The sequence below is a fragment of the Anomaloglossus baeobatrachus genome, chromosome 6 (assembly GCF_048569485.1).
Source record: "Anomaloglossus baeobatrachus isolate aAnoBae1 chromosome 6, aAnoBae1.hap1, whole genome shotgun sequence".
NCBI classification, from domain to species: Eukaryota; Metazoa; Chordata; class Amphibia; order Anura; family Aromobatidae; genus Anomaloglossus; species Anomaloglossus baeobatrachus.
Window position 1 is genome coordinate 439741479 of NC_134358.1, and position 17771 is coordinate 439759249.

The following is a 17771-nucleotide window of genomic DNA, read 5'->3' on the forward strand; positions in this document are numbered from 1 at the left end:
TTCGGTCATATACAAGACACAATATTGTCAATTACACTTACATAATATAAAGGCTGTTGTATGCCTCGATAATACTCATTAATCACATTTAACCATTTCCTATCAACCATAGCACTAAAAGTAATTTATACTGCAATTTAGAATACAGGAAATTGCCTAAATATAATTTCCTTGCTGCCAACAGAGAGATTGAGACGAGGGGTCATGTTGGCCGCCTGTAGTAAGAAGTTGAGCCAGTACTGGCTCCAGTGTACGTAATTGCTATGGTAGAAGGTATAGCACAGGCTCTGTACCTTGATAGATGAAGGGGCCACAATTCCCAGTTAAAGGAAAAGCATAAGTGATGTTTAGGAACAGAAGATGCAGGCAATATATAGTGGAGTGTAGAGCATTTAATGGGTTAGGGAAAGAAAAGACCCAGGAGGTAGATCAATGTTACTGTTCCATTTTATAAACATGCAAATTACACTGGCTATTGCTATGTAAGGCTAGCTCATACATGCAAGATAGCTCAGCGCTGCATCCCTCGCATAAGCACTGCAGCCAATCACACTGTTTCTTTAGGCTTTAATACAATGTAAATGCTGCAGCTAGTGAACAGTTGGTGATTAGATGCCCCACTCACATGATCCAGAGGACCAGCACGGGACACAGCATTGAGTACAGAGGACTGGCGCCAGGTGTGGGAAATGAGTATTGTGGGTTTTTAGTTTTTCTTTCATCTCCTTTGGCCGATATAGGTTGTCCAGCTTTGGACATTCCAATTAAGATTAAACACCAGTCCAGCATTTTTGGAGGGGGAGTTAACTGCTGACGTGGTGCTTTAAATGTAAGTCTCCTGCACCCAGTCTTACTCACTTTCCGTAATCTTCATCTCTTTCCAGCATTGCTCCAGTCCATCTATGGTAGTTTGTGACTTGTTGGGAGCTCCAATGTTTCATGGAGCGCACAGGAGGTCACAAATCAATACAAGTCTATGAGACTCTCGCACTGGTCTTTTTCTTGCTCTCATAGAGCTGCATTGAGCACTTTTAATGTACCGTCTGACTTCCAGTCAGTCAAAAATTATGGGCAAAAGACGGTGCTGTGGGACCATAGCAACACCAAAAAAGGATGAAAATGCAGGAGGGTGAGTAAAGGATGGGGGCAAAAAAACTTAGATTTAAAGTACGAGTCCAACAAAAAAACGGGAGTGATGCTTTAACATTTTACAGGTAACGCAAAGCTGAGTTTGTTATAGAACACTTACTTTCTTGTGACATAGTATATGACAACACCCCAAATGACAAACTCAAAGCCCCCTATCAAATTAAAATAATTTGTCAAATTGTTACAACTAATTTTGAAAAAAAGAAGTAATGCTAACTCTCACCGATCTAATGCAGCTCCATGCTTATGAGGTCCCCGCTAATCTCTTCCTGCTATTGACCTGACACATAAGAAAAGCATCCTCCTTCAGCCAGTAATAGCCTAAGCAGGCATATTCTGTGTACTTTAGTATGGTCGCAATAAGACTAGGAATTAGAGAGGAGTATAGACCCTGTGAACCACAGAACAAAGCTACATGTATCAGTGAAGGATAGTACATGTCTTAAAAAAGCATCCCGATCAAAGTAATATATTGCAATCATCATATTATATAGCACTGTGTACTGACAATTGATCATTTTTCCTTTCTACCCAGTTAATGCTTCTCTTTTTTTCCGCTCAATGTAGAAACAGGAAATCACTTTTCTCTGCATGAGTCATACTCCTTGTTAACTCCTGACCCAGCTGCTGCTCCTCCTCCTCCTCCTCCTCTCATTGACTTTTATAGTGATGACTCATACAGGGAAAAAAGACTTCTGCAAAGACCTTAAAAGGATTCAGCTAGTCTGTTTTTAATAACGTGATGTCATAAGCCTTTTGAAAAAGAGAAGACTTAACTGGCTAGATGGCAAAATGAGTAATTGTAAGTACTCAATGCTATATATTATGATGACCGCAATATATTACGAGGGTAAAAATTTTGATGGGAGTGCTTTTTTAAAAAAGTATTACAGTAAGCAGGAGATATCACCTATCCACAGGAATGTGATTGGTGGATGGTTGACTGATTGCAAGAAAGGGGAACTTTGTCTCCCATTTGATTGGAACAGCAATAGTTCTATTGCACTCCTGGAGGTAGCCATAAGTTAATGACAGAATAAATAGGGCACACAGCTTTAAGTACAGAGGAGCAGCGCCAGTCCTGGAGGTGAGAATTGTGTTTTTATTTCATTTTTTTCAGATACCTGGGTCCAATAGTAAGAAGTTGTCCAGTTATGGACAACCCATTTAAGCTTACAATTTACAGTTGTAGGAAAGCTGAATTTCTTATCAAATGCTTAATTTTTGGTGGCATAGCAATATTACAACACACCAAATGACAAACTCATTGATCTTGACAAACTAAGCAACTAAGCACTATTACATATCTATAGCCAGTGGTTTGGAAAATAGCTGTGAATCTATAGCAGACCAGCAAATGTATTGAGTCAAAGCGTTAGTCATGATGCAGATTGTCGAATTCTAAAATGGCAGATTGTTCTCTTTGTAAAACAGAATTTCACTCATTCTACTGTCATTATTACTGCTAGATTTGGTTTAAGATATGCAGCTATTTGTCATTACATTCCACATTTTCTGCCCGCAGTTACAAAAACAACATATGATACGAATTCTGCTTCTTAAAAAACTCATGTTTTTTTCAATAATAGTATCACACAAATGGCACATTAATTTAAGATAAGTCATCTGCTTATGGTTATTATGGGAGATTAAATATTTAATAGCTTTCGCCTTTTATGGGGGACGGGATTTTTTAAGAATGTACTTTTCATACAGAACATTTTATTATTACTGTATTTTATTTAAATGCACTAGACAGGAGGTTTTCAATTTCATGGACTAGATTGGAAGGTGATTGGGAAAATTGTAGCGTCTATTGCATATAGAATATGAATATTTTCAAGAAAGATTTAGTCTTTGTTTAGAGCAGGAGTGGGGAACCTCCGGCCCAGGGGTGGGGAACCTCCGGCCCGCGGGCCGTATGCGGCCCAGATGACATTGAATGCGGCCCCCGGGCACATTCCAGGTTACCCCAGTGCTCGAGCGGCCCTCGCGCTTTTGCTGGCCGCCGGCCCTTTAAAATCCCAGTGCGTTCTGGGTAGATGCTAGAATGTACGGGTTTTTTCCAGATCCTGATTGCAGCCCGTACTAGAATGTACGGGCTCTTTTCGGGACCTGACTACAGCCCGTACATTGTAGACTGAACCCGGGACTGTGCTCGAGTGCTGAGGGTTTACCTTGTGGGCGGGGTAAGCAGCGTGCTGTGCTCCAGTCACAGCAGAAGAGGTGCAGCAGATGCCTCCCTGCTGTACATGCCCCCAGGACCTCTGCTGTGTGACTCCTCCTCCCCTTGTACTGTGAGTATGCAACCCATCGCTGACCCCCCATCCAGTGCTGTGTACCCCCTAGTAGTACTGTGTGTTGCCCCTCAGTGCTGTGTAATCTGTGCAGCCTCCTAGTGCTGTCAGTGCTGTCACCTAATGCTCTCCGTGCTGCCTTCTAGTGATGTCACTGTCAGTGCTCTTTGTGCTGCCACCTAGAGCTCTTTGTGCTGCCACCTAGAGCTCTCTGTGCGCCTGTGCTGTCACTGTCAGTGCTCTTTGTGCTGCCACCTAGAGCTGTCCGTTGTGCTGCCTAGTGCTGTCCGTTGTGCCGCATAGTGCTGTTCGTGCTGCCACCTAGTGCTGCCCATGCTCAGCATCTCCTGTGATGTATACACCCCTCCTGTGATCTATACGCTCCTCCTGTGATGTATACGCCCCAGCCTCTCCTGTGATGTATATGCACCAGCCTCTTCTGGGATGTATATGATGCAGCCTCTCCTGGGATGTATATGCCTCAGTGTCTCCTGTGATGTATATGCCCCAGCGTCTCCTGTGATGTGTATGCCCCCAGCCTCTCCAGACCAAGACAAACCTGGAAAAGCAGTTGTGAGAAACAAAAGGATCGATATCACCGAACATCACAGCTGCACCAGCCACCACATTAGGGGTGAGTTAATTAATTGTTTGACCAAATATAGCCTGGTCGTTTTCAAGTTGATAATTTGGTGCGGCCCCCGAAGGTTGGTAGAAAATTCCAAATGGCCCCCGGCAGTAAAAAGGTTCCCCACCCCTGCTTTAGAGTATACTTTTTAAATGAAGTGTAGGGCTTGTGTAATATATTGCACCCATGGGAACAGTGTTTTTCTGCTTCTGAATGACGTTTAATGTTAAGTTATGGCACCTTGAGGTCATGGCCAGTAATCCAATTCATAATAATGAGATTATTGTTCTTAGGATTTGTGATAATTTTTGAATAATAAACTGTATGGGTGGTAAATTGTATTTTATTGTTAACCAGGTGTAGTACCCGGTCTTGCCCAGGATAGTAACTAAGTCTCTCTCTGTCTCTTTCTGTCTGTCTTCCACTCTCCCTCTCTCCCCTGTCCTTCTCTCTCTCACTCACCCACTCTCCCCTCACCCTTTCACCCTCACTACCACTATCCCTCTCTCCCATTCTCCCTCTCTCCCACTCTCCCTCTCTCCCTCTCTCCCCTGTCCCTCTCTCCCTCTTTCTCACTCACCCACTCTCCCCTCTCCCTTTCACCCTCACTACCACTATCCCTCTCTCCCATTCTCCCTCTCTCCCATTCTCCCTGTCACCACCAAAACCTTATCAACTGACATATAAGCTGTCTTATAGTAAGAATGTCCTTCGTTGCCTATTGCAAGCAATCACAGCTCCTACTAATGACCTGTAGAAAAATAGAAACAGAGCTGTGATTGGTTGCCATAGGCCACCTGATAAATATCCAGGCTAACTGTCAAAACAGCCAATATATTACCTCATATATCCAAACAGTAAGTGAGCGTTTTTTGGGGGCGAATAACTGTAAAGTGCGGGGTTAAAATTTCCCCTCAAAAACATAGTCTATGACGTTCCCAGAATCAAATGAGGTGGCTGTGCAAAATTTTCTGATTGTAAATGTGACGGTGCGCATTCCTTTAGCGGACACACATACATGCACTCAGCTTTATTTATTAGACTATTAAAAATTATTGTATATTAAAGTGTTCAGTCGATAGAGATAATTTTTCAAACAGTCACAACTGATTAACTCCTTCACTTTGATTTTCTGTTTTTCGTTTCTTACATCCCCTTCTTCTAAGACCCATAACTCTTTATTTTTCTGTCATTATAGACATATGAGTCTTTGTTTTTTGAGGGATGAATTTTACTTTTGAATGACACCACAATACCACAATATTGTACTGGAAAGTAGGGAAAAAAAATCCAAATGCTGTGAAATTGCAAAAAAAAGTGCAATCCACAATGGTTTTGAGTTTTTTATTTACCATGTTCAATATATGGTAAAACTGACCTAACAATATAATTCCTCAGGTCAGTATGAGTACAGAAATACCAAACATATATAGTTTTCTTTATGTAAAGGGGAAAGAAAAAAACTGAAATTTGAAAAAAAAAAAAATGTATCTTTTTTCGCCATTTTTCGAGACCCGTAACGTTCTAATTTGTCAAGATTTGGGGCTGTGTGATGGCGTATTTTTTGCAACCTGAGCTGTTATTTTAACTGCTTCCATTTTGGGCTACATACGATGCTCTGAACACCTTTTATTGCATTTTATTACAATGTTGCAGTGACCAAACAACCGTGATTCTGGCGTTTTGTTTTTTTTTTCCTCGATACATCATTTACCGATTAGATTCATTTATTGTGATAGCTTGAACATTTCTGAATGCGGTGATACCAAATATGTATTGTTTTTTAATTGTTTTACTTTTAAAGGGGTAAAGGGGGTTGATTTGAAGTTTTGTATTTTTTTTAAACTTTTTTTTTTACCTATTTTTATTTTTTTACTTTTTACTGTTTTACTTTTTTTACTTTTTACTCCTCTTAGGAGACCTGAACACCAGCTCATGGTGATCGTGATGACAGGCACAGGGGTCTTCAGCAGACCCCGGCTATCATAACAACCCATCAGCGCCCGTGATGGGCATGCCGATGGGCAGGATCAATGATGCACTTCCTGTCTGTGCATGGTAAATACTGCTATGAGTGGTTCACAGCAGCATTTAACTGGTTAACTGCCATGGGTGGATCTTAGATGCAATCACGGCTGTTAGAGGCACATGATGGCTAAAAATCAGTCATCTAGTGCAGGGAAAGATACAAGCTCAGCGTGTGAGTCCTCATGAAAGGATGGGACACAGCCAATGACGTAAATATATGTCATCAATCATGCTCTTGTCTCGACTCATAATACTAGTATGCCACTTCAGCCAATAATTGCTTAAGGAGGCATTTCCTGAGAAGTAGAGATGAGTATGGATTGTGTAAACTTCAGAGCATATCTATAGATACCCAATAATTGCCAAAACTGCGAACTTTGTCTCTCACTCGAATAAAACAGCAGTAGTGCCCATTCACTCTCTATTAGACTACTAGAGATAGCCACATGTTGATGCCAAGGGACCAACAGGTGAAGTGTGGCGCCCTGGACAAGCCAGGGGGCCACAGGTAACAACACACACACACCCCCAGCAGTTTCACAGCAGACATCCCCAGTGAAACTTGATTCCTTTCCTCGGGCTCAGACTGACACACCAGGTGGGCGGAGTCAGGAGATGGAGACGCCCACCCAGGAGTTAGCTGGCCTGAGGCAGGAAACAAGCCCAGTCAAGTTCAGGCGGAGGAGGAGAGAAGAGGTCTGCAGAGAGGCAGACGCAGACTGGGGCCTAGGATTGGAGCCTAGGGCCCTCGTGCAGCAGAGAGTCAGGCAGACAGTAGTGGCCGTCTGCAGGGAGCCGGGGAGACAGCTGGTGGAACCGTAGGTAGCCGGGGCTGGGCGGTGGCCCACCGGTACCGAACCGGGGAGCCAGCTGGAAGCCGGAGTGCAGGAGGAGCGTGCACGGAGGTGGAAGAAAGGACTTACACCACCAAACTGGGTCAGGGGAGAAACAACAACCGCAGCCGTCTGTGGGCACCCGTCCATCCAGCCGAGTGTTTTACCAAGGACTGTGTCATGATTACTGGCTGAGTGAGTACCCCGTGCCGTGCGGCACAGCGCTGCCCCTGCGACCCTGCACCTCACCAGGCCCCGTAACCCGCCTGCTACCCATCCACCTATCTCACCGGGCCCCGGGACAACCAACCCCCTACCCACGGAGGGGAGAACTAACATCTAGCTGCTCCATACCATCACTCCCGGGATCCCCGTCCAGAGCAGCGGTGGTGTCACAACCTCACCACAACCGTGGGTGGCGTCACGGACAATCTCCCTTACCAAGTCCCCTTTTACTGTGGAGCCTGGGATCACAGACCGGGTCAAGCCACCGTGATACCCACAGAAGTGACCTCGTGGCCCGGATCTGAGTACCCCCGGACCCCCGGGCGACACAGAAGCAGTGTTGAGTACAGAAAAATGACACTAGTCTAGAAGGTGAGTATCCTGTTTTGTTTTTATTTTTTCATTGCCTAGTTCCACTATTAAAATGCTGTCCAGTAGAGGACAACCCATTTAAGCTTACAGTTTACATAGAGATTGAATGAGTCCTTTAAAAGTTAACTTTCATCTGCTGGACAGCTTTATGATGGATACTTCTTCACACAACCAATCATACAGTCCACGAGCCAAAAAATCTTTCAGGCTTGCTCAACTCTTTTTTTTTTTTAATTTCTAGAATGCCACTTCAAGCAGCCATAACACCAGTTCATTTTAGTGTCCATATTGTGGCCCCAACAGCAGACGTCCCATGGTTCAAGCAAAGCAAACTTGGATCACCACAGGGTTCTTTGATGATGAATATTGGTTTATTAGAATTGTAGGAGGTTCATAAATTGTGGTCAAACAATGGACAATTTAAGGTGGCTTTCCACGTGTGTCCACCAAATGGACACAATAAGGAACACACCATAACTTGATATTCATATTAGACTTTATGGCTAAAGTCTTTGAGACCCAGAGGTTTGTGGTGATACCCCTGTTTGGATTCAGAAGCTTAAAAAAAGGTATTTCATAAATCCACCCTCCGTTAAGTGCATACTTGATTGGGCCATGTGGCAAATAACATGAAAGGAGTCAACATAAGTACAAGTCCTACAATTATAGTGATTAAAGTTGAGCCAATCTTTTCAAACTCAAATTTGCCAGCTTTGACAAATTTCTCAAAAAATTCAATTAATTCTCTATCTTGTAAAGGCTTTAATTGCCTGTAAAAGTCTGAGCTTTTTTACATCTTTATTGAATCACTTTAAGCATTTTCAAGAAAATACAGCCTTATTAATGTCTAAGTGACCTTAACCTGTCTGTCTAGAAGAAAGGGTTGTCAAACGGTAGTACCCAATAGTCTATTTAACAACATACTGAATTATCTGGCTTTTTAGGCTTAAATTGTTAAAACTATTCAAAAATTATCTTTATCTGGGGGGGCGAGATGCCTGCTTTGCTGGTCTTTATACACAGGCAGTGCGAACAAAGGACGCCTTGGATTATTCACAAGGGCTGGTTCAAAAATAATCAATTTTTGGTGTTAACCAAGAGCTTTGTTTTTTGCTAAATGAGGAGGCAATAACTTTTTTACAAGCGATGGAAAAGGTATCCTTTTTTATAGGGAGCAGGATCAGGTGTGTTGTTTTGAAAGTAAAGACCTAATGGCTTTTCAGTTAAGAGTGAAAGAACTTTTCCTTTTTTTTGGGGATGAATAATAGGTTGGATATTCTCAAAATGACACACAAGTCTTGGTTTCAGTATTTTTGTTCAGTAGCTAAATTAGGACAGATAGGTGTTAAACTGACTTTCTTTTTTCGGTGCATAAAGAATTTTAAAAATTGCTGTTATTAAGGTGCTTTACTACAGTATATCAAAAATCAATCAGTTTACATTCACACTCAATCTCCAGGTCAAGCAACTCTGTATAATTTTTTATTGTATTATTATTCAGACTGAGATCACCCTTACAACTTTATATTTTCTTCAGTGTTACAGTTGTACACCACGGCCAGATTAGGCTGATAGTCTCAGTTTGACTGCACTAACCCATGTGATTTGATAGCTGCAAGACTTTATGGGGAAGCCCACATGGCTCTGTGCCGCCCCCGTGTAAGCAGCCAAACTGCTCTGATCCGGATTTGTGGTGGCTCGAGGGGCGTCCGGACCCGGGGGTCTCGCAGCCACTCGAATGAAGGGGGGTATTTACAGGGGAATTGAGATAATTTGTGATTCCACCCGTGGTGTGTGATAAGGTGGAGTACCACCACTACGGCTGGCAGTACCCAGTGGCGATGGAGTGGGCAGCCAGATGATTAACCCCTCCAAGGGTAGGGGGGAGGCCACGGGACTCGGTGATGATGACAGGGATGTGCCGCTAGGAAGGTAGGGTCACTTGCGTACTCACTCAGTCCAATAACGCTGATACCGACAACTGTAGTAAACCAAAGTTTTGGACACCGCTGCCACTGAGGGGGAGCATGTTTGGGTCCTGTTCCTGTTGGTGTTGCCTGTTGATCTGTGACCTTTTCCCGTGGCACCTTGTTTCTTTCTGGTTGGACCCTGTAGCCTAAAACAAGTCGGGTCCCACTCCCCAGTATGACTAACTAAGAGAGCTTGCTCTCAGGGTTCATGCTTGGGATTTCCTGGACCGTATTTGTGGAAAGTCCTATCCCTCTCGTTGCGCTAGTACTCTGATTTTGGAGCGGGTGGAGAGCGGATCTTGAAGGTTACGTTCTCGTCGGGTAAATTGACCTAGGGTCCACGTACCCCGTCGTGCCCTGGCCCCAGCCCGGTGATAGTACAAGGCCGCCGGCTGTCCTCCTCGACAGTTCCGTGCCCCTTGTCATGATCCCCTGCGACTGGGGGGTCCAGCTCCTACCAGGCCCAGTCCAATGTCTGCTACCTAGTAGTTCCAAGGAGCACAGCTTCTGACCTCCTATTACTTTAACCTCCAACGCTACACGCTCCCTTTCTCTGACTCACTGACTGACTGACTCCTAACACTCCTGACCTCCCCTTAACCAACCCTATTCCACTCAGGCCGTCCACTGGAGTGTCTGGTGGGTGTGATGCAGAGTGTTCCTAGGATTTTGATTAGCTGATTTTGGCAACACCAATTATTAGGGACCGTAACCAAGGAGGAGGTGGATATTGCACAGAAGGGCAGATTGCACAATACCCTGTTATGACCTGATAGACCAGGGCGTCACAGCTGCACCTGAAGACATGTGCAACTGTTCTCTCTTCAGCAATGTGTGAAATTGCACTGATCTTTTTTTTATGATCCGTGCAAATCAAATCACGGATTTTTCGACTTTGCTTATACCTGCAAATATCATGAAATCCACAGCGAATTGAATCACTCATCTCTAGTTGAAATTACAACATGTAGGGAAACAAATAGCATGGGGCAGCTTTTTCTCAGCTGCCTGTGACCTATGACATGCATACTCCAATGCTAACATGAAGGACAGTTTACCATTGTAAGTTAAGTATCAGACAAACCCATATGGTCCTTATGTTGTGTGACGCAGTACAGTAAAGGGAATGGTGGTAGATGGAAGTTATATTCCTCCTAGGTCAAACCCTGGTCTGGACCTTCTCTGCTAGGTCAAGTTTTTGAGGCAACACCCAATGTGCACAGTTGTCTGATTAGCACAGTATAAATAGGCAGCCAGATCTTCTCAGTGTGAGGGTGGTTGGGCTGGAGAACTGAAGCAGTCTGTATGTTGAGTAAGGAAGAAAAAGCCCATATCTGAATGGACTTTTGGCTGTGCTGTAATGCCAAGCTGAACTTTTTCCTTTGTAGCCCTGCTCTGAAGTAAGACTGTACACTTATCGTTTTTTTTTTTTGTCGAGTGTGAATAAAACACTGACACTTTTTGGACTGAAAACCCGTGTGCCTCTTTACTTTGTCCCTGCCATCGTCTACCAGAGCTGAATCCCTACAGTTGTTTTACCCTCTCAATCTGTTTGATTTTGATTTGTTATATAGTCAGGACATTGTTCACATATACCTGTACTGTATATTTATGAATAATTTCCATACATGTAGAGTGAACTGTATTTTATATTTCGTGCACCCTTCTGAAGACTTCATGCATGGAAAATGTGTGCTCATCATCATCTGATATGCTTGAGTGTGTTCTCCACATAATTATATCATCTTAGAGAGCGTGCATGTGATGCACTTTGTGCATATTTTTGCCAACATTTTCCATGTTTGCTTATTGATTTACATTATCAAGCTGTACATTTTGCCCACAACGTCTTGGCTCTTGGCAGACATCTCAAATGGCCCATTAGGGCACGCTTAATAGTTGTATCAAAATACAGCAGTCGAGCTTCATGTTAGGCACTCAATGGTTTATTCATAATGAGTTTAGCAAAGTTGTATAAATGGAAAGATAACTGTATAATGGGTATAGTGTCCTTAGTGCTAGACACTGCTATCGCCAATTACATTTTATGTGAAAGTGGCAAACATCCTTTTAGGAGAGCATTTGAAGTTGGCATTGATTCTTTCTAAGCGCAAATCTGTAAAGTTGTCCATTAAGATTGAAGCTATTCTGAAGATTAAATGATTTCACGCTTGCATGTCTGCAGAACGTTGAACAGCTTATTTAAACCAAGTGTCTTTTTTTAGCATTTATGATTGTCACATTACCATAGCTAAAATTAGAAGGCGAATTCACCGAGAACTTTGCTGGTAGTCAGGCTTCAATGAGGCATCCAGGTTCTCCACCTCCAAAGCAGGTGCAATTCTGCATGATAATGAGCCAATGGACTGTAAAGGGCCCATGTATTGTTCTTACACTGAGGATGTCTACTGCATGTGTCCACTCCTGAGCCATTCATTTTGCATTACTAAGGTACTATAAGGGTTTTACTTCACTTTCGCTTTCTACTATGATTTCCTATAAAAGTCTATCTACAATCGTCATCAATGTATTTGCAATTTACTTGACATGCTGTCAATGTAATTGAGGAATGATCTGCAATGCTAAATGCCCTTGGGCACAAAGTTCATCAAGATCCGCTGCTGGCAGCCCCCTTTGCAATTTCCAACCAATAATATCCCAGATGTGCTTGATGTGAGACAGGTTCGGAGGCTCTGCAAACCTTTGTAGTATGATTAGGCCCTGCACACTGCTCACCATAGCACAAACAACATGCGGCCTAGTGTTACATAGTAAGTCAGTGAGTTTGGAGGTGAAGCTGACAGGTGTCAGGGTCGGAGCCCTGACACATTGACTAGGTGGCAGACAGTGGTTAGTGCCAGCAGGAGACGGGAAGCCAGCTGCCGGAGATCCGAGGTGGACTGGGGCAGGCTTGTAGTCCGCCAGTACCGACGCCGTGTCCGTCAGATGCTGACCCGTGGGATCTAATGGGCCCTGGCGGATGCCCTATCCCTCTCTGTGGGTGGTTGTCTACTTTTCGGGACTTAGGTTGGGACAGGACCTAAAATCCTGCCTTCAATTGGTTAATTAGCTAATTAGCTAGGCTGTTGGTACCGCTCCTGGCTTCAAGGTCTGAGTACTCCCCTTTGTGCTTCCGTTCCCGGGTCGGTTCCCCGTGTCGGTACCAGCAGGCTACAACCCTGTCCCGGTCCACCTCAGTTCCCGTCCCGTCTTCCCGTCTCCTGCTGACGGAGACCTCCGTCTGCCTCCTAGCCAGTGGCACCAGGGCTTCTACCCTGGTACCGTTTAACTTGAACTTCACTGCTGGATCTACACTTAGCTCCAGCCCACACTCCTCTCCAAACTCCACTCTCAGCTTAACTAACTGTTTTTCCTGCCCCGGGCTGTCTGGACCCCTGGGTGGGTGTGTCCCAACCGCCTGGTCACGCCCACTGGTGTGTCTATATTTCCCTAAATGGGGTGACTAGGTTTTCTGGTTGGCTGTGTGTTTCCTAATGAGGGAAGGTGAAATGCGGGGGGCCTATTTGTGACTACCTGGTTTTGCCAGGGCATCACAATAGCAGCGGTGGTGCTATATCTCACCACACACCGTGGGTGGCATCACAGACAGTTTCTAACAAATCCCGTACAATTACGTCCCCCTTTTTATTCGAAGTGTCCGCGCGACCCCCGGGTCCGGTAGAGTCCCTCGAGCCATACCGCAGATCCAGATCCGAGCAGCACCGGCTGCTGGCATGGGGGCGGCACACAGACTCCATGGCCTAAACGTCTCTAGACTTTTCTCCAGTCGAGCACAGCTGGGTCATCATTGATTGGCAATGGCACAGTCAGTTGCAAGCAGTAGATTTTGATGATTTGCATGCCAAAGCGCATTAAGCATTGCAGAGTATTCCTCACACAACCATTAAGTGCCTTACTGATATCATGCCAATGTACGTGCATGTATTTCTGTGCATGTAACTCATACTTGATACTGAATAAATATTATTAGATGTTTTGAGAAAATGTTTCCACTTTTTGATCATTTACATATCATTAAGGTATCTACCAGGGCTGTGGAGTCGGAGTCGGAGTCGTGGAGTCGGAGTCGGAGTCGGAGCTCATTTTGGTGGAGTCGGAGTCGGAGTCGGAGTCGGTATAAAATGCACCGACTCCGACTCCTAAAATATATAATAAATTGGGGACAGGAGTGCAATGCAGAATGTGCTGAATATTTTACTAAATAATAACATTTAGTATAATGCTTATATTTAAGTGAAAAATTTATTGTAGTACAATGTGAACATCAGACATTTAATTGTTTTTATGATACAATAATCAAGATATTTGGATAGAACATAAAATATTTATTGGAATACAACTTTAGAACACAAAAAACTAATAAATTGTAAATATGTAAAATATATATATATATATATATACACACATATATATATATATATATATATATATATATATATATATATATATATATATATATATATATATATATACAGTGTATATACACACACAAGATATATATGTAATCTACTGTATATTACATAGTGTATTACATATTTACAATTTATTACAGTTTTTTGTGTTCTAAAGTTGTATTCCAATAAATATATTTTATGTTCTAGCCAAATATCTTGATTATTGTATCATAAAAATGATTAAATGTCTGATGTTCACATACACATATTCATGTACTACAATAAATTTTTCACCTAACTATAAGCAATATATGTAGGAGTCGGAGTCGGAGCCGGAGTCGGAGTCGGAGCCGGAGTCGGAGTCGGTGCAAGAGAATTTGAGGAGTCGGAGTCGGAGTCGAAGGTTTGGCTTACTGACTCCACAGCCCTGGTATCTACTAATCTTCTGATTTCCATAATTCCACAAAAGTTCCTTATTGGATCAAAGTTCAGGAGCAGTATAAAGACTATATTTTTTTACATCAAAGAGTCTGGAGTGTGGCTCCTTCGCTCTTTGGTATACACTTTTAGATGGTTCCTTGGCAGTGAGGATCTGAGCTCCCACACAGCGAGGTACAGTAATTATTCTATCATTGAGGCAAGTACAGCCATTAGCTACAAATTTGTATTTTTATACTGTTTGTAATGTTTTGACCCTTGTGTATCTTTACTGTATGCCTGTGATAGAGAATGGTGAGTGGATGTGACGGCAGTGTGTACTAGCGCTAGTCATCTTTCTTGCAGCATTCAGGTTTTAGCAGCTGTCTACATGAGAAACAATAAAGATGTGAGTTACCAAAAATTATGCGCATATATCATCAGCGCCTGTGATCTTTCTAGCAGATGGATTATGGTTTTCCTGTGAGGTGAACCCAAATGCATTGCTACATAAAAGGAAAATCGTAATAGATATACCTTGGGGAAGGTCCTGTGTTATTCCCATATAATAAAATGTATTTTATCCTTCAACTGTCAATACTGTGAGTTCTCTTTTAACCTTCACAATATCTGAGTACATGTGAAGGGAACTTCCAGTAGATGACATTATGGTCAAAATGTATGTTAAAGAAGAATTTAATAAATGCAGCTAAGTTAGCTTATGAACTAAACTTATAGCTTAAGGAAGTCGGTGACACTCAAATGGGCTAGTAGTATTCCTTAAAGAAGCAAAGACATGATATTGCCGCGTGACCATGGAAAAATCCAGACAAGATGATAAGATGGTGATTTTTATTGTTGAAGCGTTTCTGAGAGCAATTTCTCCTTCTTCAGGACAAAAATCACGTTACATGTCATCTTTTTTGGATTTTTCCATGGTCACGCGGCGATATCCTGTCTTTGTGTCAGAGTCGTCTCCCTGCTGTTTTGAGACTAGTGACAGCCTTAGAACTGGAGCCTCCCATCTTAATCTTGACTCCTCATTTAAACAAGGTTTCCTTTCCTTTGGCGTCTCATGAGTTAATTTCAGTTTTGTTGCCAGCAGCTCAGAGTAGTGCAGGTCAGCTGTAGCTGCTGTGAGCCCATGCCCATTTAGGTTAAATACTAGACCCTTCTCAACAGACCTTGCTGCTGTTAAGGCCCAGTCACACACAACAACTTACCAGCGATCCCGACGACGATACATCCTGATAAGGATCGCTGGTAAGTCGCTGGGAGGTCACTGGTGAGATGTCACACAGTCAGATCTTACCAACGATGCAGTAACGATACAGGTCGCAGTAGTGACCTGTATAACGATCTTGGCGGTCATTGGGACCCTGTCACACAGCATCAAACACAGCGATGTGTCCTGCCCAGCAGGACATTGCCTTTGAAGAAAATGGTCCGACCCACTCTACAACGATTAGCGATCTCACAGCAGGGGCCTGATCGCTGGTAGGTGTCACACGTAACTAGATCGCTGACGAGATCGTTACTGCGTCACAGAAACCGTGACTCAGCAACGATCTCATTAGCGATCTCGCTTGTTCGCACGAAAATGCTGAAATTTCTGTAGCGATTTGACAGCACATGTGCGCTTCAAATCGCTGGAGAGACACAGTGTAATGGATGCAGTGTTTCAGCAGATTACATGCCAATTTCATGCGCTATGGATGCTGGCTCTCCCATAGACAGAGTGGGAGCTGCATCCAAAGTGCACAAATTAATTGGCATGCTGCATTTTTGAACACACAGATTTGGGTCAAAATTTTAGCATCCAAATTGCTGCATTCAAAAAAGCAACATGCTCACGTATTATGCACAATCTACATAGATTGTGCTGGGGATGCAGGACGCATGCATTTACGCTGCAGTGCTAAATGCAGCGTAAATGCATGATATTACACAACGTGCGCACAAGCCCTTAGACTCATTTCTACTTTGGCCAGCCTGGTGGAAGGAACTGCTGAGGTTTTCTCCTGTGCCCTTCCATTTGCTACTTTAGAGTCTGTTTTCTACTGTGAAGTTAGGTGTTTTGTATCCTTCTGTTTGTTCCCCCCGTCTGGCTTTCCTTTCCCTTCATGTTTATTAGTTTAGCGGCAAGTCTAGTGTACTCATCAGCTTACTCACTAAACAGGGTGAGTTTAGGGCCAGCTGAGGGAATCCTGCTTACCGACAGCTTGAAAGAACCTGTATAGGGACACTAGGGAGCTCAGGAGTCAGCTTTAGGTTAGTGTAGGAAGTGCCCCCTCACTCCCTAGCAGCAAGGACCTTCGTTCAATCGTGACCGCGGTGTCCCCCCTTTCTGTGGTGTTTTTTGTTAGTACATCAGTCGCCCGTTGGTCTGATATTGTCTGTCAAGCATTATATATGGACATCTCCAACTCAGTACATGACATTTTGCTTCTTTAAGGAATACTAATACCCCCAGAGATGCTGCAGCAGCAGCCGTCTTTGTCTTCTCAGTAGTTGTGGCTTTCATAACTACCCCAGGTGAGTCTGTTTTTGTCTCTCTATGTTATCCACTATCCTCAGATAAGGCCCTATTTGCGCTACGTTTTCTTTCCAGTCTATTGTCTACTCAAGTGGTCTAGATAGAGAACAACAGAGAAAAAAGGCGCCTCCTAGAGCAATAACTTCAAGAAGGGTTTATAGACCCAGCCTACTACTAACCCACCACAGAGGTGAAAGTCAAAAGCCTTTACAGCTCCTGGCTTTCCAAACTCATGGCAAACAAGTATTCAGGATTCAATAAAACCTTCCTGGACAGGGATGATAGAGACAGTAAGGGTACCTTCACACTTTAGCGATGCAGCAGCGATCCGACCAGCGATCTGACCTGGTCAGGACATGGTCGCTGGTGAGCTGTCAAACAGGCAGATCTCACCAGCGACCAGTGACCAATCCCCAGCCAGCAGTGACGTGCGACGCTGCGCTTGCACGGAGCCGGCGTCTGGAAGCTGCGGACACTGGTAACTAAGGTAAACATCGGGTATGGTTACCCGATGTTTACCTTAGTTACCAGCTCACACCGCTTAACTTAGCGTGTGCAGGGAGCAGGAGCCGGCACTGGCAGCGTGAGAGCTGCGGAGGCTGGTAACGAAGGTAAATATCGGGTAACCACCTTGGTTACCCAATGTTTACCTTGGTTACAGCCTACCGCAGGCTGTCAGACGCCGGCTCCTGCTCCCTTCACATTCAGGATTGTGCTCTCTCGCTGTCACACACAGCGATGTGTGCTTATCAGCGGGAGAGCAACAATAAAAAAACGAACCAGGGCTGTGTATAACGACCAGATCGCCAGATCGCTGCTTAGTGTCACACACAGCGAGATCGCTAATGAGGTCACTGCTGCGTCACAAAAACCATGACTCAGCAGCGATCTCAGCAGCGAT

At 43.8% G+C, this 17771-nt stretch overlaps 1 long non-coding RNA gene across 3 annotated transcripts in view; it reads left to right on the forward strand.

Annotated features, from left to right (window-relative positions):
* LOC142243377 (uncharacterized) overlaps positions 1-17771 on the forward strand; it is a 296303-nt gene that overhangs the window by 121356 nt on the left and 157176 nt on the right. Inside the window, exon 4 of one of the 3 annotated variants that reach the window (XR_012724359.1) lies at positions 4763-5884. The exons of the other annotated variants lie outside the window; for them this stretch is intronic. This is a non-coding gene — a long non-coding RNA (uncharacterized LOC142243377). Of the gene's footprint in view, positions 1-4762; positions 5885-17771 lie in introns of those variants that run through there. 3 annotated transcript variants of the gene reach the window in all.